The sequence below is a fragment of the Lissotriton helveticus genome, chromosome 4_1, assembly GCF_964261635.1.
Source record: "Lissotriton helveticus chromosome 4_1, aLisHel1.1, whole genome shotgun sequence".
NCBI lineage: Eukaryota > Metazoa > Chordata > Amphibia > Caudata > Salamandridae > Lissotriton > Lissotriton helveticus.
This window is the reverse complement of record NC_136063.1, coordinates 1,814,148,088-1,814,170,038: the sequence shown is the minus strand read 5'-3', so window position 1 is coordinate 1,814,170,038 and position 21,951 is coordinate 1,814,148,088. Positions and strand designations below refer to the sequence as shown.

The 21,951-nt window shown below is 47.9% G+C and overlaps 1 long non-coding RNA gene across 1 annotated transcript in view; it reads left to right on the top strand.

The window, feature by feature from the left end:
* Window positions 1-19,839, top strand: part of LOC144829364 (uncharacterized) — a 101,796-nt gene extending 81,957 nt beyond the window's left edge. Inside the window, exons 3-4 of the long non-coding RNA XR_013610640.1 lie at window positions 19,374-19,455; window positions 19,756-19,839. This is a non-coding gene — a long non-coding RNA (uncharacterized LOC144829364). The remainder of the gene's footprint in view (window positions 1-19,373; window positions 19,456-19,755) is intronic.
* Window positions 19,840-21,951: the final 2,112 nt, after the last annotated feature.

Genomic DNA, 21,951 nt, shown 5'->3' with positions numbered 1-21,951 from the left:
TCATCGGTTTCATTAAAACCTGTATTGTTAAAAGCTGCTGGATCAGCCGCAGCTCCACCGTTCTCGGTGCTGTTGTCGTTATCCGGTATTTGTTGACTGAAAGTTTGATCAGTGCGTCAGCTGGAGAGTCGGCTTCCTTCGGCACTTGCTGTAGCGAGCTGCATCGGGGAAGTAGGTAGTCGAACTGCACCGAACCACACCGTGCTTTGCCATGGCAAGTGAAGGTATATTTATACCTTGAAGGTGTTTAGGAATGCCAGCTTTGACGTAAAGTCGGGCATATGAACATCATGGATGAACCCCTAAGGAATAGTTGTTCATGCATAATAAATGAGCTCTTGGAGAAATCAATATCCAAGCAAAGGGAAGTCCCTTACAGCTTAAGAGCCTGGTTTTCCAAGAAATCGTTGTGACGTAGATGAATGGATGGAAGTAGCTATGCCTGTATTTGGGTAGCATGGGCTATGCCTAAATAAGGATTGGATTTCTATGCCTATATAAGGGCTACGCGAATTGTAACTATATAAGGGCATAAATCGTGAAAAATCATTGGGAATCTAAAACGCTATACAACAGTACAAGTACAAACACACATCCATTATGTTGTCAAAATGTCCACTGAACCTCCATCAAATAGGCAGCTCCTCCCAAACAGCTTCAATGTGCACAGTCATGCAGTCTGTATGAAAACATGTACAATGCGACAACATTCATGTGGACACATTGTTAAACTGCATCTCCCCTTCACATTGCAGAGGGAGAATCAACACCTCCTGCAGAGCAGCCCGAACCTCTCTTCTCTGTTGATGAAGAGGACCACCACAGCTTCGAATCCGACGCCCTCCAACAGCTCGTGGAGAGCCTCCACAGCCCACCTCCAGGAGCAGGGCAGCCCAGCTCCTATGAGGAGACCCCACTCCCTGCACAGACCACACAGCAGGCAGCACACACCACCACAGCTGCCTCCCAGGACCCCCACTAAGAACACATGGCCTTTCAATTCCGTGTGTTGGGGTGCCAAGAGAATCTGGCTGAACAAATGTGTGTGGGCTTTGTCTGCATGGCAGCCAAACTAGATGCCATACATGAGTGTCTAAGTCCCATTAGGACCCACAGTCCGCTCCATGCTCTCCAACAGGCGATGGCTGACATCGCTGGAGCCCTGACTCAGAGAATAGAACAACTGTCCAGTCAGAGTGGCTCTAGCGATGTCACACGGGAGTTGGGAAACAAGCGGAGGTTAATGGAGACCATGGAGCGGGCGAATGCGGAAAGACCGGCTGCCACAGCTTCACATTAGCTAGTGGTAGCTGGATTCCTCAATGACCTCAAGACCATCCTCATGGCATTGCTGCCACAAGGCCTGGTGCTGATGCATGCTGCTGCTACCACTACATCCACATCTCTGGCCCCTGAAGTGTCAGTGCCACACAGTGCTGGAGAAAGGCCAGCACCACCCACACTTGAGGCACATGAAAGAGCAGTGGACGAAGATGCGGATGATTCTGCCTTAGTGGTAAGAAGGACACAGTAGCATTCATCTCTGCCATTGGCCTGTTTCTGCTTGGTTCTGCCGTCTGCATCATCACCTTCCACTGTCCCCTGATGCACTCTGTGACACTCACCTTGGACCTCGACATGGACTGCCATATTCTGTTTGATCGCCAATGACACAGCAGTCAGACTGCGGACTGAACTCTTCCTCTTCCTTTGGGCTTGTCATTCCCTGAAGGACTTTGGCTGGCTTTCCACGGGCCAACATTGTAATGTGGGGTTTGCAATGCGCTGTACTGCTCCAGATGCAACACTCCTCTGAATGTGCATTAAACATTCCTAATCGCACAGATGTGTCATGTCTACAGTCTTTCACGTGTGGAAGTATGGATGAATGTAGGCGCAGTGAATTCCTCTTACACCCATGTTGCTCATGTCGTTGAGCTTGGGTTACAGGGTGACACATTGCTGAATGCGGTCTGGGTGGCGCAGATTAAGCATGGGCGGATCTAGCGGATCTCGCGTACGCGAAATTGCGGATTTACGGATTCGCAATCCGCGAAGATACGCGAACTCTCGCGGATTTGCGGATTTTCCCGTTTTTTGTGTTGGCGAGCGTTCGCGCCGATTTTGGGACAATTTCGCAATTGCGAACTTACTTTTCGGCACGCAACGGCCACGACTATGTTGTTTCTACGTCTGGTTTATCATCACATGTTCACAGCACCCTCTGTTTCACCACTGCCACCCTCTGGGACACCCATGCCACCCTCTGGTACATCCTCACTGCCACCCATTAGGTTTGTTTATCACTGTAGTTTATGGGGGGTGAAAAAAGCAAGCACACCTCCCCTACTTCAACTGCCATGAATTAATTGGGGGTTGATTAATGTGTCAGTTATTTAGAAAGTTCCAGTCTGGCTGGCACCTGCTTCCTTCCTTATCTGTAATTTGCTTTCTGTTGCAGTGAATTTTTTTTTCACAGGACCTTTATGGTCTACTTGTAGCTATTCTATGAGCCTGCTGTTTGGGTCATAGCAGGGTCATAGAATAGTTGCAAACTCTGGAGGGGCCCCTCAGGAAGCACTACAGTGAATGTTACAAATGTTAAGTTTGAACTTTTGCACCTGCTCATTGCTTTCAGTTTAGCAAAAATCGTTTTTTCTGCAATTTCGCGCGTTTTTTGGGGCGCGAATCCGTGCGAGATCGATTTCGGGAGCCGCGAATGCTTGCGAATACACGTATTTTTTTTTTGCGACGTGTATGTTCGCGTGCTTTTGCGCGTGTTCGCGAGGCGCTTGTAGCTATACGTTTGCCAAGTTACCCTAGCGGTCGTACACGGGCGCGGCAATCTTGTTTGCGTGACGTAATTCCGTTTCCGGCCGCTATGTGTAATCTCGCAAACTGTGCTGCTCGCTAGTACAATTTCGCGCGTGCTCGCGAGGAAAATCTCGCGCGAACTTACCCACGCGGTCGTGAACGGGCGCGGCCATCTTGTTTCTCATTCATTGCTATGGTTCTGGGCATGCTTTCTGTATCCTCTCTGAATCTCTGCCATCCTTTGCTTGTTTGAAGTTTATTTAATCTATTTTACTTATTATCTATCCCTCTATTTTTCTAGCTGTATATTTTTGTGTTTTCTGCTACTTTTAGTTACTTTTAAACTACTTTTTTAAACTCTTTTCTTTTCTTCTTCACTATTCTATTTCTTCTTTATCATTTAAGTTTATTTCTGCCCAGACCATGGTAAAGGGAGCCGGGAAGCACCCTGAGAAGGGGAAGGGTCCCGCACCCCGTGCCCGGCTCCCGTGCGGGTGTTTGAGGGGGGAGCAAGTGGTGCCGCGGGAGATCTTCAGCGCGGAGGAAGTGGCGGCACTCATCTTCCACGTCCAGCGCCGCCTCCCCAAGACGATCCTGGGAGGCGGCAAGATCGCAACTGGCTATGGCATCCGGGAGCGCCGGAAGCGGTGGGAGAAGGTGTGCCGGGCCATGTATAAGCTCTCTGGGGTCCGGCGCACATATAACCAGGCCACCCACCGCTGGACCGATGTCATGGACCGGGAACGGGACTTGCTGGACGCGCTCGGCGTAGAGGTCCCCGGGCTTGGTGAGTAGTAGTAGCTATTCATCACTACTCTGTTTTATCCGGCTCTGTTATTTGCAAATCTTTGTTCTTTACCAAGAGCAATAATGCTGCCGATTACATTGTAGGTAAATTATATTTGAAAATCTTCTATGCATTTCAGGTGCACTGCTCTCCTTCTCAGTAGCCTTGCTTGCTACTATGCTTATTTGTTTTGTACATTGTGTTCATTTCATTGGCCTGAGAAATTATGTATGAGTGTAGTGTAAAGATAAGAACTGCGTAATGCTAGACACTAAGGGTCATATTTTCAATTACCGGCGCATCCCTGCAAAGTAGCAGGGATGCGGCAGTAATTGTGTGCCATGCCACCACCACCCATTGGCCCAAAACGTCACAGAAGCCTTACGCATCTGTGCCGTAAAGGCGGCGCATTGCTGGAGTTGCGTGCCAACGATGGCGCAGCTCCAGCAATGCTCTGGGGTACCCTATCTCCCCAATGCTGCATCAAGCCGTACGTCGGCTTCAAGCGCGCAGGGTTTGACTCATGCATCATTGTCTTAAAAGTGACTGATTGACATCTTGTAGATTTCCCTCAGCCACTTTTAGGATTCGTCCCTGCGCAGGTACGCCCTCCCTTGCGCCGGAACGCCCCCTGATGGCGCAGGGCTTTACAACATGATGCATCGCCCATAATTTCTTTTTTTTTAATATATACGCCGCACCAACACCATGGCGAGTCTTTTGTTCTGCCGCTGCGTCACAAAAGTCACGCAACAATGGAGGAAAATGAGCCGCATGGGACTTCTAAATCAGCCCCAACAGACTGAAGTCCACTCCTTCCTTTAGACACATGGCTATAAGAAGAAATAGTGGTGGTGGTGGGTGGATTGATAGTTTGAGTATTCACTGATCTGCAAGCAGGATGGACTTTGTCTGTCACTTCGCGTGCTGCGGACTGCTGCCTGCAGTGCCAGGCCTAGGCAAACCTCTTTAGTAGTCTGTTTATTGAGTTACATAGGAACTTTCTAAGTCAACGGTCCGCAAATCAGGCAATACGAATAACGTAGTATACCACATGAGATAGATCCCGTGGAATAGTTGTCTATCTATTTGCTATTTCTCCAAAAAATGTTGTTATTGTTCTTTTGAAATGGTTGATTTGGTTGACAAATCTCATCCATGTTTTCTGGTCTTTCTTTCTTTCATGTTGTACATCAGCTCCCCCCAAGGGCAAGAGGACACAGGAGGAGGAGGGTGCTGTTCAGGATGCAGGCCAGGATCGGGCAGGCGAGGGCTCCTTTGCTGGCCCCAGTAAGTTTTAATTGTAATAAAGAGTACCTATTTTTTCCTAGCGTTCCTCATTCGATTTTTTCTAAATCGTCTTTGATCTTCTTGTAGACTGGATATAAATTCTTATCCTGGCTCTAATATGACTCCCTGTGGTATTACTAGATTATTCTTATTAGTCTGTCTGTGTAGCTAACTAAGATTGGACATTTGGCAATTCCATTGGACTCCCATTCTATTCAGCAATAGCTCTATGCACTGTCTCCTTACTGACTAGATAGTGTGGCAGAGTCATTCAGCTCCCGAAGTCACCGATTATTGATCCCCAATTATCTCTAGATTATCGTACGCAGGACAAGAGAGTACGGAGTCACAGCACAGTCAAGAAGTGTCAGAGGCACTACTCATGCTTGCAAAAATTCCAAAACCTTTAGCTCATCCACTCTAGTCTGGAGGACCAAAAACCACAGAGTCTATTTAAGTTTAAAAGCTTTATTAAAAGTAAACACATTTATTAAAATCTACTTTGTCATAAAACTATTTCACTGAAAACGGAAAAGTGGTTAGTGCTGACGATTAATTGGACACATTTCTTGTGGTCGAGCCGAGCTCTCACCTGGTTTGAACTTGATCCTGGTCGTGTTCTTAGGAGTCAAGCTTCTGTCTGTTAGGAGAAAAAGTGGTGCGTGTTAAAAATAAAAAGCAAGCATTCATCAGTTGTGCATAAAAGTGCAGCAAGACAACAGCCTTCCCTGGAAAAAGGGACATTTTTACTTTAGAGTAGACAGTCACAAATTATTACATTGTATTCTGTTTTTTTAACATTTCTCCTAGACCAAATATTATATAGTAGTGAGTGGTGTATTCTAACATTCTTAAATGTACTTTGTAGGTGTAACATCTGGTGACGGGGCCAGCGCGGAGGTGGCGGTGTTGGGCGAGGACTCGGAGGACTCTGGGGAGGAGGCGGTGCAAGAGCCGGCGGACGGTCCTGTGCGGGTTCAAACGGTGGTGGCGGAAACAGGTAAGCTATATATTCCTTACTTATTGAGATTGAAGACTGCATAGTGTGCTTTCTGCACGGGTGTATTACAAATCAACCAGGTAGTAGCCTCCTCGAAATGTACTTCGACTTAGCTGTGAAGTTTTTGGTGAGAAGAATCCCAATAAGTTCTTAGACGAACGTGATGGATGGGATGAACGAAAAGCGAAAGAAGGGTGTAAGTAAGTGGGACGCGAAATTGTATGATGGCTGGCAAAGAAGAACGATATGTGTTTGCTTGGCCCCCGAGGTGGCTGGGAAGGAAAGAATATGGTATGGTGCATGGCTGGGTCAATGATGAAGCAAGGATGGGTGGAAGGACAGCAGCCTGGGTGGGTGAAACAGAAACTGTATGTGTGCGTATACTTTGAATGAATGGATGCCTGGAGCATGGTATTCTCTGACTCTTAGATAGCACATGTGTATCTAGAGAGAGTAGATGGTCGCTGGATGAACTAAGTGTTACCTTGAAGAGCATGTACCACCGCACCCGCACGTCCGTTCCAGTGCAGGGAAGGCAAGGAAAAGAAATTGTAAATGTGTCCAATACTACCATGAATAGTAGCAGTACTTTGTATTGCGACTGCAATCACAGCATATATCTGGTTATTACGGTGGACACTCCGTACCTCTCTTAATAACTTTAGTTTACTTGTAGTACGTCATTCATGTGTGGGTGTATCACTGTTCACTCAATATTAAGCAAAGCACCTAAAGTCATCCCATATGTCATCAAATACGTCCCATGTGAAGTGATAGATAATCAAATTAGTTAGCTTCTTCATTTTCCTTTTCTAGTACCTATTTGCACTGTAGGGTGAAAGGTAAATTAATTAAGCAGTAGCCCTTGTAACAGAGTATTCTCAGTGCCACCCGTAATAGAAAAGTAATAGCTTCACCACCTGCATGTACTGGACCGGTACAGTAACGCAAGTCTGTCTCACTCATCATGGTGTGCAACTGTTTTTCTTGGGTGCAAGTTCACTGTGCTGTCAATGTCAATCTGCCGGCTTGCATAAGATAACGTACCAATTTTCCTAAACAAGAGAGAAGAAGAAGAATAAGACTGGTGTACTGTCATAGTCGACTGTAATGGAAGTCCATAGTGGTCGTAGAATTTGTTCATTAAACTACCACTAATGTTAGAGCAAGGATGCAGAAGTGGGAGGTTACATAGATACTGTCCTCAATAGTTATGTACTGTGCTTTCAATTTGCTACTTGTACTGTGACCCAACTTTCGGCTCAATCACTTTGTGTTATTAATGCTAAGGAGCATTGGTTACAGACTATGTCTTTCTTTCTTCATATAGTTGCTCCTTCCAAATCAACATCACGGAGGGAGCAGGCTAGAATGGCCCGGCAATGGAGGCTGGATGCCACTGTCGCCGAATATCGGCGGCTGGTGGCCCTGGAGGAGGAGGAGGACACGCAGTCGACCGGTGCAACAACAACATCCTCGACTGGGACCGCTGCATCCTCCTCCGTGACCCCACGGGACGCCAGCATGCGCAGTGCTCCAGCGGGACCGAGCCGGGCTAACAAAGCCAACCGCCACCGCCAAGCAACAGAAACACCAGCTGCCCCCCACAGGAGCTGCAAGGCACGCCAACGCCGCCTAGGAGTCCGAATGTCCTACCTGGAGCAGGAGGTCCAGAACTATAAGAACTTGGTGAAGGGCCTCCGCTCCGAGCTTGCCACCCTCCGCAAGGAGTATGATGCCCATGCCGCAAAATGCACCAGCACCCTCCAGTAGTGGAGTGTCCCTTGCCCTTTTTTTATAGACTTTTGGGGGGTGGGATTTGGGAGTTGGGATCGTTTTGGGACGTTTCAAAGACAATCGTTGGGGTTAGGGTGGGTCTTGAGGGAGATTATTTTGTTAGGGATACATAAATATACATTTTTAAACTTTATCTGACCATACCTGTTTTTTACTGCTTTTCAGTCTGGTGGGTGGGGGACGGGGGTGTAACAGTAACTTTGTTTTCCTGAACAGTCGTAGGACTTTAGTAGTACAACCGTCAATCTCTCGTCTACTCCTAAATAATACTCCATTATACTACCTCCCACCAAACGCTTATCTTACCTGTAATTTGTGTTAGAAATTAGGGCTAGGCCCAGGGCTGGCTCCACGTGAAATGGGGATTAACGTTGGCAATCCTGGGCGGGTGAAATTTCCTCATTGCGGTGGTACTAGTGGTGTGACACAGTGGCAGTTGCATGCCTATGGAAAAAAAGAAAACGAAACCTGGTTTGTCCTTACTGTAGCATTACAACGGTTACGGTACGATCGAGAATATAGCAGGTGACAGTACACTAGAACAGTGCCATAATGTAGCCTAACAAATGGTAAAGTATTTGCTTGCAAGTATAACTAGTACTTGCGTTGAATTTATTTGACATTGGCTCCTACTACTAAAAGATATAGTACTGAAGCTGAGTAAGTCTAGAAGATATCCTCGTATTCCTTCACCAGCCTGTTGCTATGACCTTATCCTCCCCAGCAAGTGTGTGGAATTATTGATGTCATTTTAGTCAGACATCAAGCAAAACAACACAGCCCGGGGGAAGAGGGTTAGGGTTTGGAAAATGGATGGGAATGGGGGTTTCTTTTTGGGTAGGTTTTGTTGAGAAAAAAAAAAAAGAAAAGCACAGCATGGACAAACAATAATTGAAGATAAAGAGAATTTTTGGGTACAAACTAAGGCTAAGCACATGCAGTCACACTCATAGAATAAAACAATGGATACTGTATCTGTATTGCGTATGTTGTTGGAGTTGTCCTGTTGAATTTGGTAAGTAAGTTGCATGCAGCAAACAATTCCTCTTATTGGCGGCAGTCCTCCATTCCAGCTGACGCTTCGTCCATCAATGTTGGTGACCACTGACAGAAGACACCCTGTCCACTGCCTGCCTGGCGGATGTTGACTGAAACCCGGCCTGTAATTATTGAACGGAAAACAGGAAGTGCTATTACAATACCACTGATAAATAAATAAAAGGTATGTACGCTGTGTGGTTCAAAAAGTGACACTTTGATTTCCCTAATAGACAGTACAATATTTTTGAAATTGCGTGCTCTGTCTGAGTCACCTTTTTAAGGATAAATAAGTATGGCCAAAATATTATAGCGGATCTTTCCCCTCAAGGTAGGTGTACTGTAAACTGTGTTTTAGAACAAAATTTGACCTTCCCAGCAATGCTCCCACCAAGACCCTTACTAAAGCCAGTCGCAAAAATGTAGAAGAACCCCAATCAGATCTCCAAAAACGATGCCTAGCAGAAAAATGGTGACAAAACGTACTTTGAAAGTAACAGTAGGCCCAAATACAGACCGTGGATTGTATTCAAACCACTTGCAAGCAAGCAAAAGTATCCATAGCCAGCATCGCTCCAACAGTGCTCTAAAACACCAGAACTGCGTTGCAATAGAACCCCCCGAAACACATGCAATCCTGCTGCTAGGGCTAACCCTAACGAACCCTAACTTACAAAAAGTGCCAAAACTGGTGTTTCCTTATGGATTTTGTCCAAAACACTTCTAGCCGGTATTAGACCTTCCCAGGAATGCCCCAGGCAAGACCCGCCAACCCACCCGGAAAAAAACCCCCGACAACACCCCCAAACAGCGAAAAAGCTAAATCTCATACTTACAATATCTCTCGGCCTTCGGTCCAAACGCGGCACTGTGCAGCTAGGTCATCATTCATCATCAATCATCATAACTCCTGTTTTCCAGCACGGATTTCCTGAAAAGCAAATGCAATCAAGATTAGATTGTCGCAGCAGTGCTTCGACAGAGACCCCGGCCGCAATCCACCCACGAACAGCAGGAAGCCCCCCAAAACGCTACATTGAGCAAGACGACAGAAGAAATAGCAAAAAAAAGGCTGTTCCTTAAGGATTTTGTCCAAAACACTTCTATCCGGTATTAGACCTTCCCAGGAATGCCCCAGGCAAGACCCGCCAACCCACCCGGAAAAAACCACCCGACAACACCCCCGAACAGCGAAAAAGCTAAATCTCATACTTTTAATATCTCTCGGCCTTCGGTCCAAACGCGGCGCTGTGCAGCTAGGTCATCATTCATCATCAATCATCATAACTCCTGTTTTCCAGCACGGATTTCCTGAAAAGCAAATGCAATCAAGATTAGATTGTCGCAGCAGTGCTTCGACAGAGACCCCGGCCGCAACCCACCCACGAACAGCAGGAAGCCCCCCAAAACGCTACATTGAGCAAGATGACAGAAGAAATAGCAAAAAAAAGGCTGTTCCTTAAGGATTTTGTCCAAAACACTTCTATCCGGTATTAGACCTTCCCAGGAATGCCCCAGGCAAGACCCGCCAACCCACCCAGAAAAAAACACCCGACAACACCCCCAAACAGCGAAAAAGCTAAATCTCATACTTACAATATCTCTCGGCCTTCGGTCCAAACGCGGCGCTGTGCAGCTAGGTCATCATCATCAATCATCATAACTCCTGTTTTCCACCACGGATTTCCTGAAAAGCAAATGCAATCAAGATTAGACTGTCGCAGCAGTGCTCCCAGACACCAAAAATCACCCACAAACACCCGGAACCCCGCCAAAGAGCACCCCAAAGGCAAGCAAGTCAGCAAAAACTGCAAGAAATTTCCACCTCATATTTGGTCCAAAACACTTTTGTCCATTATTAGAGCTTCACAGCAATGGGCCCAAATCCGTCAACTCACCCGCAAAGAAGTACAACACCCCCACAAGTGCTGAGTCTTTCTTCATTGGGCGTAATCCAGCACTCTGCTTTGAGGGAAATCGCAGTCTGGAGGAGGAGGATAGAGGAGCATGTTCTTCAGAACTTGTGAACCTGAGGAATGTAGACTGCGGCACCTTCAAATCAATAAGCAAACAAGTGAAGACAGTTCTGCTGATGGTCTTGTTTTTGGGATTAGGTGATTAAAGTTTGAATTAAATTAACTGTGCAAAACAAAGAAAGAGAGACAAACAGGAATAAAAGTGAATAAGGACGAAAAAGAAAGTTATTGATTCATTGTCTCATTTTCAGGCCTCGGTGTCAGGGAATAAGAAGAAGATTTCGTCATCATACTCTGCGAATTCAGGCAGGATGAGGTCAGTGCCACCGAACAGAGAACAAATCCCCTCATCTACGTTGCCGTCCTCCTCGTCTTCATGCGGCGTGCTTTCTCGTACTTTGTAATCTGGTGGTATGAGGTGCTGATTCATCTTGATCATTGTCAGCCGCTCCACATTTTTGGGCGAGAGGCGGCTCCGTTTGGGAGTTACAATGCCACCAGCAGCACTGAAAACACGTTCTGAAGACACACTTGCAAGTGGGCAAGACAAATAGTTTATAGCCAGGTTGGAGAGCTGTGGCCACAATTGTTTTTTGCCATGCCAATACTGCAATGGCTCATCATTAAGAAAGACCTCTGTTGAGTCATTCAGATAGTCCTGCACCATCGACTCAAGGTCATCAACGGTTCCTCCACTTTGCTTACTTTTTGCTGTGCCTGTGACATTTTTTCGAGAACCATACCCAAGCAAACTTAGCCAATCCTCCACAGCTGCCACTGTTAGTGTTGTGTGTGGTGCAGATGATCCACTTGCCGGTGTCTTTAACGGCTGAGAGGTCACTTGTGCCCCAGCCACAGGTGCAGAAGTGGATTCTTGTGACTGGGGATGGCCCGCTGATGGTGATGCTGATGTACTGCCTTCTCCTTCAATAACCTGCCGTTCTTTTTCAAACCTCTTGGCTGACCAGGCTAGCCAATGTTTGTAATTTTGAACATCTTCATCAGCAAAAGGAAAGAATGCTTCGCCTGCCAGCGCCTTTTTGTAGCGTGGATCCAGAATAGTAGCACAAATGTAATGCTGTTCTGACTTGATCTTTTGAAGACGTTCATCACCACGTAGGCGCTCTAATAATTTCTCAGACAAAATAAAATGGTCTTTTTTTTGTACATCTTTTTCAAACTCAGAAGACACCGCCATCAGTTGGTGCTCCAGCATGCACAACAATGGGATAGCTTTTCCCAAATTACAGTCCTCCTGGCTGACTGCACGCGTGAAGAACTCAAAAGGACGAAGCATGTCTGTCAGGCTTTTAACTATGTCCCATTGCGCCGCACTCATCCGCAGGTCCTCCTTCTGAGATGTACCCTCTGTGAAGAAATAGTGATCGAGTACCGTATACTGCTCATACAGACGCTCAAGCATGTAGAAGGTTGAGATCCAACGTGTTGCCACCTCCTGGATGAGTGCTTTCACTGGTATTCGACTTTGAAGTAGCAGCCTCCTCAGATGCTTCCGGGCCTTAAAAGAATGGCTGAAATGGTTGCACATTTTGCGGCAGGTGGCCATTACCGCGAACGCTGCACTGTCTCTATCACTCAAGAATTTTTGAACTACCAGGTTGATACAGTGCGCCAAACATGGCACTCTGAAATAGCCACCCTGCGACATGGCCTTAACTACATTGGCGCCATTATCCGTGGAAACATAACCAATCTTGCGTTTTTTGGGGGATAGCATTTTCAAGACCTTTTTGTCAAACTCTTTCCAAAATGTTTTCTGCTGTGTGACTTTTCTCCAAGCCAAACATGGCTAGTGTTGCATGTTTCCGAGCAGCTTTGAAAACTTTGTCCGGGTCAACACCTGCGTTTAGCTTTGCTTTAACACCTGAAAAAGAGACCCAGTGTGCAGTGATGCACATGTAATCAGCGCCTGCGCCACTGGTCCACATGTCTGTTGTCAGATGTATTGTGTGAACAGCACTCTTCTGCAAAGCTGCCCCAATCGCCTCCAGCACATCTTCATGTAGTGCTGGAACCGCAACTCTGGCAAAATAGAACCGGCTAGGAACCTTCCATTTAGGGCAGAGCGTTGCCACTAATTCTAGAAAACCTACCGCTTCTACAAAAGAAAAAGGGAGAAGGTCCACAGCTAGCATTTTAGCCAGCTTAGTGTTATACAGACGCGTCAGTGGGTGGTTGCGTTCATATGGCACGTCTGAAGTAAGCATTGTTCTAATGTTGCCCTGGACCAAGCATTTACGGGCTGATAATGACTTCGTTGACCCAATTTTGCTCGCTGGTGAACTTTTGTGCGTTGGTGTCTCACTCGCTCCAACACTCTTAGTGTGCCTCACATTGGGTGTGCTGCTGACAGGGGTACTGGGTGTAAGGGAAGTGTTTGACACGTCTTCTTCCTCCTCGTCATCATCAGATGAAACATCAACGTTTCCTTGAATTCGGCCTTTCTTGATCGCATCTAGGTGCACAAACCATTTGACAGTGTGCTGTCTCCTAAGATGACCTCTCTGGCCTCCGGTACCATAGTTGGTACCTGGCTTACCACGACTAACTGCAACCTTAGAAAGGGTACAAATGGCAAACTTTGGATTTTTTTGACAAACAGTAAAGAAGTCCCAAACTGGGGACTTCAAGTGTCTGTGGGACCTGGAGGAGGCGGCGATACTGGTGGTGGTGGTCATGAAGCTAATGCCAGATGAAGTGGAGGATCTGGATTGCCCAACTTTTGTACGTTGTGCACTTTCACCGCCACTAATTAAGGTCGAGGTGGATGGAGGTCTCTTCTTGCCAGAAAGAAATATGGAAGCGGGACGAGTTGGTGTACTACTTAACTCCAATGATTGTGGTGTTTCCACTGCCTCCTCATCGACAACATCATCATCATCATCACGCTCAGCAGCTCTTCGGGCTAGGGTCAAAATGTCTGTTTGCTGCATGCCCGCTGGGGCTGCAGTGACCTTTATGATGACTGGGTCGTCGTTGGCAGAGTCTTCATCAGCAGCAGTATCCGCCACTTCTTGTTGAGCCTCATCACACTCCATAACTCTGAGACTTTGGACGAGCTTCCTTTTACGCTTAACTACCTTTGTCGGATCACGGTGTGCCTCACTCTCAGACGGCTGTGGTGCTGGTTCCCAAGTTTGATCCGTATCATCAGAAGGAGGTGTGCTTGAAGAAGATGTAGACAACACCCTTGATCTCTTCCTTGCTAGGGGTGTGGAAGACAATGAAGGATCATCAGGAGGAGTGGCTTCCTCAAATGATACCTCGCCTTGATTGTCGATTTCCTGATGTGCCCCTACTTCGGGAGGAACAACTATTGTGGGCACTTGTGACCCTCCATGCACCTCTGCTTGCGCATCTCCTTGCGCTGCCTCTCCTTCCACATGTACTTGGGCTTGTACTTGCACATGTGATTGTTGTTGCGGCTGTGGTTGTTCAACACTCGTCAGATGAGCTACAACAACCTGTGTTGATTGAGGGACATTGCTGCTGCTTTCTTGCGATGAGCCAACATCACTGGTCGATGGTGATTGAAGAACTATACTGGCTGCCTCTGCAGCACTCAAGGCCTTGAACTTAAGTTGGCCTGGTGGTGGTGGTGGCACTGAGCCCAATGGAGCGGGGGTGCTGCTGCCAGCTTGGTCCCCAGCAGATCCCGCTGCTGCTGCAGGCATACTTTTTTTTTTACTCCTAAAAAAAGGGACGGGCGGCACACCAGTGTCCTTGGTAACTTGCTTCTTCTGCTCCTTACTGGCACCTTTCTTGCTAGAGGAGCTACGGGTTACTTTTTTTGGGGCCATCTTCTTCAGAGCAGGTCAGCAGGCAGCAGTTGCACGAGTTGCAGAGGGTTCTGTGTCCAGACGTGACGTCGCGTGACGTTATGCTGCACACACACACCGCTGCAGGACTTCTTCCTGGCACTGGTGGTTCTCTTGAGTCTTCTTGTGCACCTAAAAGCAATGGAAGACAGAGGAACATCAGTTCAGTTATACACCCCAAAAAATCGACAAAACACAGAAAAATGAGCACAATCCCATGCCATCCATGATGTTTACATTGAAGACACCCCACAGAAAGACTAGGGACATGCAAGTATGCAACACTCACTACCCCTGGGCATAATGGATGAAAAGTAGGCAAAATAAGTGCATGCCTCAGACACTGCCTCTCTTCAAAATGGCCCCTTACACCCCAAGCACATGTTGCCTGTACCAGCCAGCACTCAAGATGGCCACCACCACCACCCACATGGCCAGTCCACATCAACAGTACACCCCCAAAAACAGAAAAACAGCCAGAAATCACCACAATCCAATGCCATCCATGATGTTTACATTAAAGAGAGTGAGACCACACCACAGGCACACTCAGTCCATGCACCACCACCCCTGGGCAAAAGGCCACACCAGCAGCCCCCAAAAAACGACAAAAAACAATAAAATAAGCACAATCCCAGCCCATCCATGGCCTCAATTATGTTTAAATTCAAGAAGACACCCCACAGAAAGACTAGGCCCATGCAACACTCACCACCCCTGGGCAAAGGGCCCCACCAGCAGGCCCAAAAAAACGACCAAAAACAATAAAATCAGCACAAGCCCAGCCCATCCATGGCCTCAATGGTGTTTAAATTCAAGAAGACACCCCTGAGAAAGACTAGGCCCATGCAACACTCACCACCCCTGGGCAAAGGGCCCCACCAGCAGGCCCAAAAAAACGACAAAAAACAATAAAAACAGCACAATCCCAGCCCATCCATGGCCTCAATGGTGTTTAAATTCAAGAAGACACCCCTCAGAAACACTAGGCCCATGCAACACTCACTACCCCTGGGCATAATGGATGAAAAGTAGGCAAAATAAGTGCATGCCTCAGACACTGCCTCTCTTCAAAATGGCCCCTTACACCCCAAGCACATGTTGCCTGTACCAGCCAGCACTCAAGATGGCCACCACCACCCACATGGCCAGTCCACATCAACAGTACACCCCCAAAAAACAGAAAAACAGCCAGAAATCACCACAATCCAATGCCATCCATGATGTTTACATTAAAGAGAGTGAGACCACACCACAGGCACACTCAGTCCATGCACCACCACCCCTGGGCAAAAGGCCACACCAGCAGCCCCCAAAAACGACAAAAAACAATAAAATAAGCACAATCCCAGCCCATCCATGGCCTCAATTATGTTTAAATTCAAGAAGACACCCCACAGAAAGACTAGGCCCATGCAACACTCACCACCCCTGGGCAAAGGGCCCCACCAGCAGGCCCAAAAAAACGACAAAAAACAATAAAATCAGCACAATCCCAGCCCATCCATGGCCTCAATGGTGTTTAAATTCAAGAAGACACCCCTCAGAAACACTAGGCCCATGCAACACTCACTACCCCTGGGCATAATGGATGAAAAGTAGGCAAAATAAGTGCAGGCCTCAGACACTGCCTCTCCTCAAAATGGCCCCTTACACCCCAAGCACATGTTGCTGCCTGTACCAGCCAGCACTCAAGATGGCCACCACCACCACCCACATGGCCAGTCCACATCAACAGTACACCCCCAAAAAACAGAAAAACAGCCAGAAATCACCACAATCCAATGCCATCCATGATGTTTACATTAAAGAGAGTGAGACCACACCACAGGCACACTCAGTCCATCCACCACCACCCCTGGGCAAAAGGCCACACCAGCAGCCCCCAAAAAACGACAAAAAACAATAAAATAAGCACAATCCCAGCCCATCCATGGCCTCAATTATGTTTAAATTCAAGAAGACACCCCACAGAAAGACTAGGCCCATGCAACACTCACCACCCCTGGGCAAAGGGCCCCACCAGCAGGCCCAAAAAAACGACCAAAAACAATAAAATCAGCACAAGCCCAGCCCATCCATGGCCTCAATGGTGTTTAAATTCAAGAAGACACCCCTCAGAAAGACTAGGCCCATGCAACACTCACCTCACCACCACCCCTGGGCAAAGGGCCCCACCAGCAGGCCCAAAACAACAACAGAAAACAATAAAATCAGCACAATCCCAGCCCATCCATGGCCTCAATGGTGTTTAAATTCAAGAAGACACCCCTCAGAAACACTAGGCCCATGCAACACTCACTACCCTTGGGCATAATGGATGAAAAGTAGGCAAAATAAGTGCAGGCCTCAGACACTGCCTCTCCTCAAAATGGCCCCTTACACCCCAAGCACATGTTGCCTGTACCAGCCAGCACTCAAGATGGCCACCACCACCACCCACATGGCCAGTCCACATCAACAGTACACCCCCAAAAAACAGAAAAACTGCCAGAAATCACCACAATCCAATGCCATCCATGATGTTTACATTAAAGAGAGTGAGACCACACTACAGGCACACTCAGTCCATGCACCACTACTACCCCTGGGCAAAGGGCCCCACCAGCAGCCCCAAAAAAACGACAAAAAACAATAAAATAAGCACAATCCCAGCCCATCCATGGCCTCAATTATGTTTAAATTCAAGAAGACACCCCACAGAAAGACTAGGCCCATGCAACACTCACCACCCCTGGGCAAAGGGCCACACCAGCAGGCCCAAAAAAACGACAAAAATCAGCACAATCCCAGCCCATCCATGGCCTCAATGGTGTTTAAATTCAACAAAACAGTTGTATCATGCACCCCTAACCAACCCTGGTCCTACTGGATACTGTGGCTACCCACAATATAATTTATTTAATGTTCTGAAAAAGTTCCAAAATTGTACTTGCAGCAACTGTAATGCCCCAAACAAACTTACTTGTGAAAGTTGATTTCTAATCCAAAAGTGATCCAAAGACAGTCAAAAAGGCCGTAAATCCAAATATCCAGCAGCACCCACAAAAAGTAATCCTTCCAGCTCCAGATCCAAATGAAAGTGACCAGGAGATGGACAAAGCACTGGGAGGAGCCTGCTGGACAGGAACAGGAAGTTGGAGACTGTGGGGCACTTCCTTCCTCCCCCCCCCCCAAAAATGGACTCCTTGCAAAAAAAAGGCCATGCAAATGTCAACCTGAGGAGTGATTCTGATAAAAATCATAATTTTCTGAAGGTTTATCCTGTTTGCTGGTGATTTTCTTGTGCAGAATTGCAAAAGCTCTATTTCGCGAGTGCGAGATTGTTCCTTTCCGCCGCAACTACGTGTTCGCAATTGCGAACTCTCGCGAGGTGTGCTGTGCAAGGTGGCAAGCCGCGATTACGTATTCGCGGGCGCCAAACTCCCGCGGGATCACGCAGCAAGATCCAAAATGGCGCGGCACTCGCAAAGAAAAACAACTCGGCAAACGCTAAATGACGGAAAGTGAACGCCGTGCACCACGCCGCGCGCCGCAACCAAGCAAAAAATCCGCCGCGAGCGGATTCACGGATTTTCGACTAATTCGCGAGAGTTCGCGGATTGCGAATTTGCCGAAAATCCGAAAAAATCCGCGAGCGGAGCGGATTTTACGCCCATGCTTAGCGCAGATACAATAACAGGGACACACGCAATAGTTACTTCCTTGTCCAGCCCAGGACGGAAGCACGCCCAGAGCCCCGGGGTCATTGTTTAGACCCTTACGCTCGACTGGCATATGCCAGGTCGGCCCACTCCACTTAGGCTCAAAGGGGGGAACGACAACACTACATGTGCCAAGTCTTCCCTTTAGTGTTCGGCTGGTCAAAGGTCTAGTTGTCAGCATGCACAGCCACTCCCTCTCATCTGGTGTACACCCACACCACACCCATCCAGCACACGTGTCACAGAACATGTGACCCTGCCAATAAAAAGGGCTGGGCGCAGGTGCTCAACGCCATTTCCACTATCTATTTGGGTGTATCTGTGTGGTGTTCATGTAGGCATGAGGGCCTAGGGCCCTGCCACATCACATTCCCCGAGGCCAGAGGTGATATGCTGTCGTCCGCACCATGATATTCAATCATACAGGGTCCATGTCTTGAGGGGCACAGACTTGGTGGCACCAGATACACTGCGGCCGGCACAGGCACACTGCCACGGGATGGTGACATTCGGTGCACTGAGGTAGGGACACCTTAAGTGCTCAGCTGGTGTGCAGCCTGCGATGATGCCCCGTCCTCACGGTCCGGACTGCCCAGGATTTGTGTGCCCTGCTGGACCGCAGTGTAGGCCAGAGCCAGTGGGCAGCATGTGCCTACCACCACATGGCAACGCCTCCCGGATCACAGAGTTAGTGGCACCTCAAGGGCTGAGCGGGTGTGCAGCCTGCGATGATGCCTGGTGCACTGGTATGTCCTCTGCAATGGTGAAATCAAGACCCAGAATCAAATGCGAGACCTGGTGGCCCGCGGAGCGGGGCTGCATGATGTGGAGGGTGCCATGTCCGCGAGCCCCGGACTTGGGGCTTGCACCGGCATGTGGTAGGCCCTCATTGTGACACACCGGTGGTGGACGGTGAGCAGTGAGGCCTGGGTGCGCAGAGGTGGCATGCACCGCTGGGCGGCGGGAGGGGCTGGGGTGCAGCTACCTGGGTGTGCAGGGGCAGGCATGCACCGCTGGATGGCGGGAGGCGCTGGGGTGCAGCTGCCTGGGTGCGCAGCGGCAGACAGGTGATGATGTGATGTGCAAATGTATGTACTTTGTCATTCTTGTATCTGTACTCTGTTTCAGATGGGGGATCTATTTAAGATGAGGGACCTTGTGAACTGCACTACATACCGGCATGTGGTTGGAGACACTCCGGTGGCAGCAGGTGAGCAGTGAGGTTTGGGTGCGCATTGTTGCCACTCTCTCTCCCTGTCCCTCTCTTCTTTTCCCTGTGTCTCTCTCTCCCTCTCTTTCCGTCTTCCTCTCCCTCCCTCTCTTTCTGTCTTCCTCTCTCTCCCTCTCTTTCCGTCATCCTCTCCCTCTCTCTCTCTCTCTCCCTCTCTTTCTGTCTTCCCCTCTCTCTCCCTCTCTTTCTCTCTCTCTGTATCTCTCCCTCTCCTTCATTCTCTCTCTGTCCTTTGATGACCGTATGACACACCTTCTCATCTGGATTTTTGTCTTGCAGGCTGTGTCATACAGATTGTCCAGAGGAGAGCCGCCATGAGTCTTCATTGATGTTGTTTTGAGTTATTTTGAATACATTTTTTCTGGTACTTCTAAGGTGAATGTGTGATGCTCCTTTTTGTGATGACACGTGCATGTTACATGTGATTGTGTGACATCATTTGGATTTTTTGTACATGATTTCGTGGAGTTGATGTGAATGCCCGGGGGGGTTGTGGGGGTGGTGGCAGTGGGTGTTGTGGCCCCATTGAGGCTTCCGCTGCATGATCAGTGGTTCTATGGCGTCTGTTGCCCTTCAGGTGTGACTCTGGGTTGGGCTCCCTTTTGTGTAGTGCAGGCTGTCGTCCGACTTTACACCAGGTCAGAGCTGGTGTTGATATTCTGCTGCTAACACACCTTATCGCCTGTTATGTGATCTTATCGTCGATCTGGATGGTTGTTGAGAATGTTGCAGAGTGGTGTTGCGGCTTTTGGCATTGGAACGCCTACTCTACATCTCATTAGCGATAGTTGTGGGGGTCATCTGTGGCAATGTTTTTTGCGGCTGATATTGCAGGTAAACTGGTGACATGGGCTGTTAGCACCAGCTTGTGAATGGGGCGATACATTTATCGCCACTTTGGCTGCGATAAAGGGCTGTTAACTCTGCGATAAGTCCTTGAGAATATGCTCCTGAGTCTCTCTGCTTCTATTTCATGAGACAAGGAAGTAAGGAACTTAAATTTAGAATAAAGGAAAAATTGACAATCCGCAAACTAGGGACATTTTTTAAAATCTCAAATTGATCTCAAATGATCTATATTGGGTGGTCGTGTAACACAAAATAACTGTATGGCACTGCAAAATACAAGTCCAAGTTCTCACTGCTGATCACCAGTACAATAAATAGGGTTGCTGCTTGAGGGGGCTGAAACCCTGCTCAAGCAGAAACCACAATCCTTCTCAAGGTGACGTCACAAGCAAACCCTAAATTAACCTGTGCTTAATACCACTGGTAGCTTGGCACAGAGCAGTCAGGCTTAACTTAGAACTAAAGTATGTGTAAAATATTTGTGCAACACTTTAAACAGTAACACAGTGAAAACACACTACAAAATGATCGGAAACCAGATTTAGAAAACTAGAATAATCTTTAATAAATAAAACAAGACCAACCCGATAAAAATCCAATCAGTAGAACAGGAGATATGCAAGTTTAAAGGTTTCAGTGAAAATAGCGGCAAAAAGCACCAAGGGGCCGATTCACAGAACTAATCCTAAACTTACTACTTTTGGTATTCACATAAAACATTTAGTAGTAGTAAAGTTAGGACAGTTAGGATTACTGTAGATATCTGGTTGCGCTGGACCCGGAAAAATTCACAAGTTCAGGCCAACCACGATCGAGTGTGTGCTGGCTACAGGGTCCCAAGGAGAAGAGTACCATAAATCCTAGTTTCAGACCGCTTCAAAGTTCTGCATCAGGGATGCTTCGCCCAGCTGGGGCAGTGCATTGGTTCTACTGAGCTACAAAGCTGTGATGCAAAGTCCTTGGTAGTCGTGGAGCCTATCGATGAGGGTTGGCAATGTGAAGTCTGGAGTCAAGGGTGTGTCGTGCAGTCGAGGTGATGCTTCAGTTCTGAGGCACTGCAAGGCCGCAATAAAAGAACCTACGTCATTGTCGAGGTTGCAGTCAATGAGGGATCTGAGATGCAAGGGCCTGCGTCAGGGAAGCTTTCCAACACTGGGTGGTTAATATGCAAGCTGCGAGGTTGATGCGGAGTCCTTATCCTGAGAGAATTCTCAAAGCAGAGGCGATGCATCGGTTCGCCTCAGGATTGAGCTGCTAGGCAGAGGGAAGGCATTGGTTCTGCTGGGTCCACAGAGGGGCAGGCAAAGCACCTTTAGGTGCTCCTCCAAGGGTGCCGGACTCGGATGGCACAATTTGGCAGAGTAGGACTCACAGCTGGCATAGTCCAGGTGCTGAGTTCAAGGTTGTTGGAGCATTCTGTACATGAAGCACTATATCCAGCCACTTATCCCTTGGCGTTTTCCTGGGGTCTTGGGTTCAACAGGTGAAGGTCCAGTCGTTCTCACCCAGACAAAAGGGCAGCAGGTAAGCACAGTAAGACAGCAGGCCTGTAGAGCAGCAGGCCAGCAGCTGACACTCCTTTCAGCAGCATAGCAGTCCTCTTTCCTGGCAGAGTGTCGACAGGTC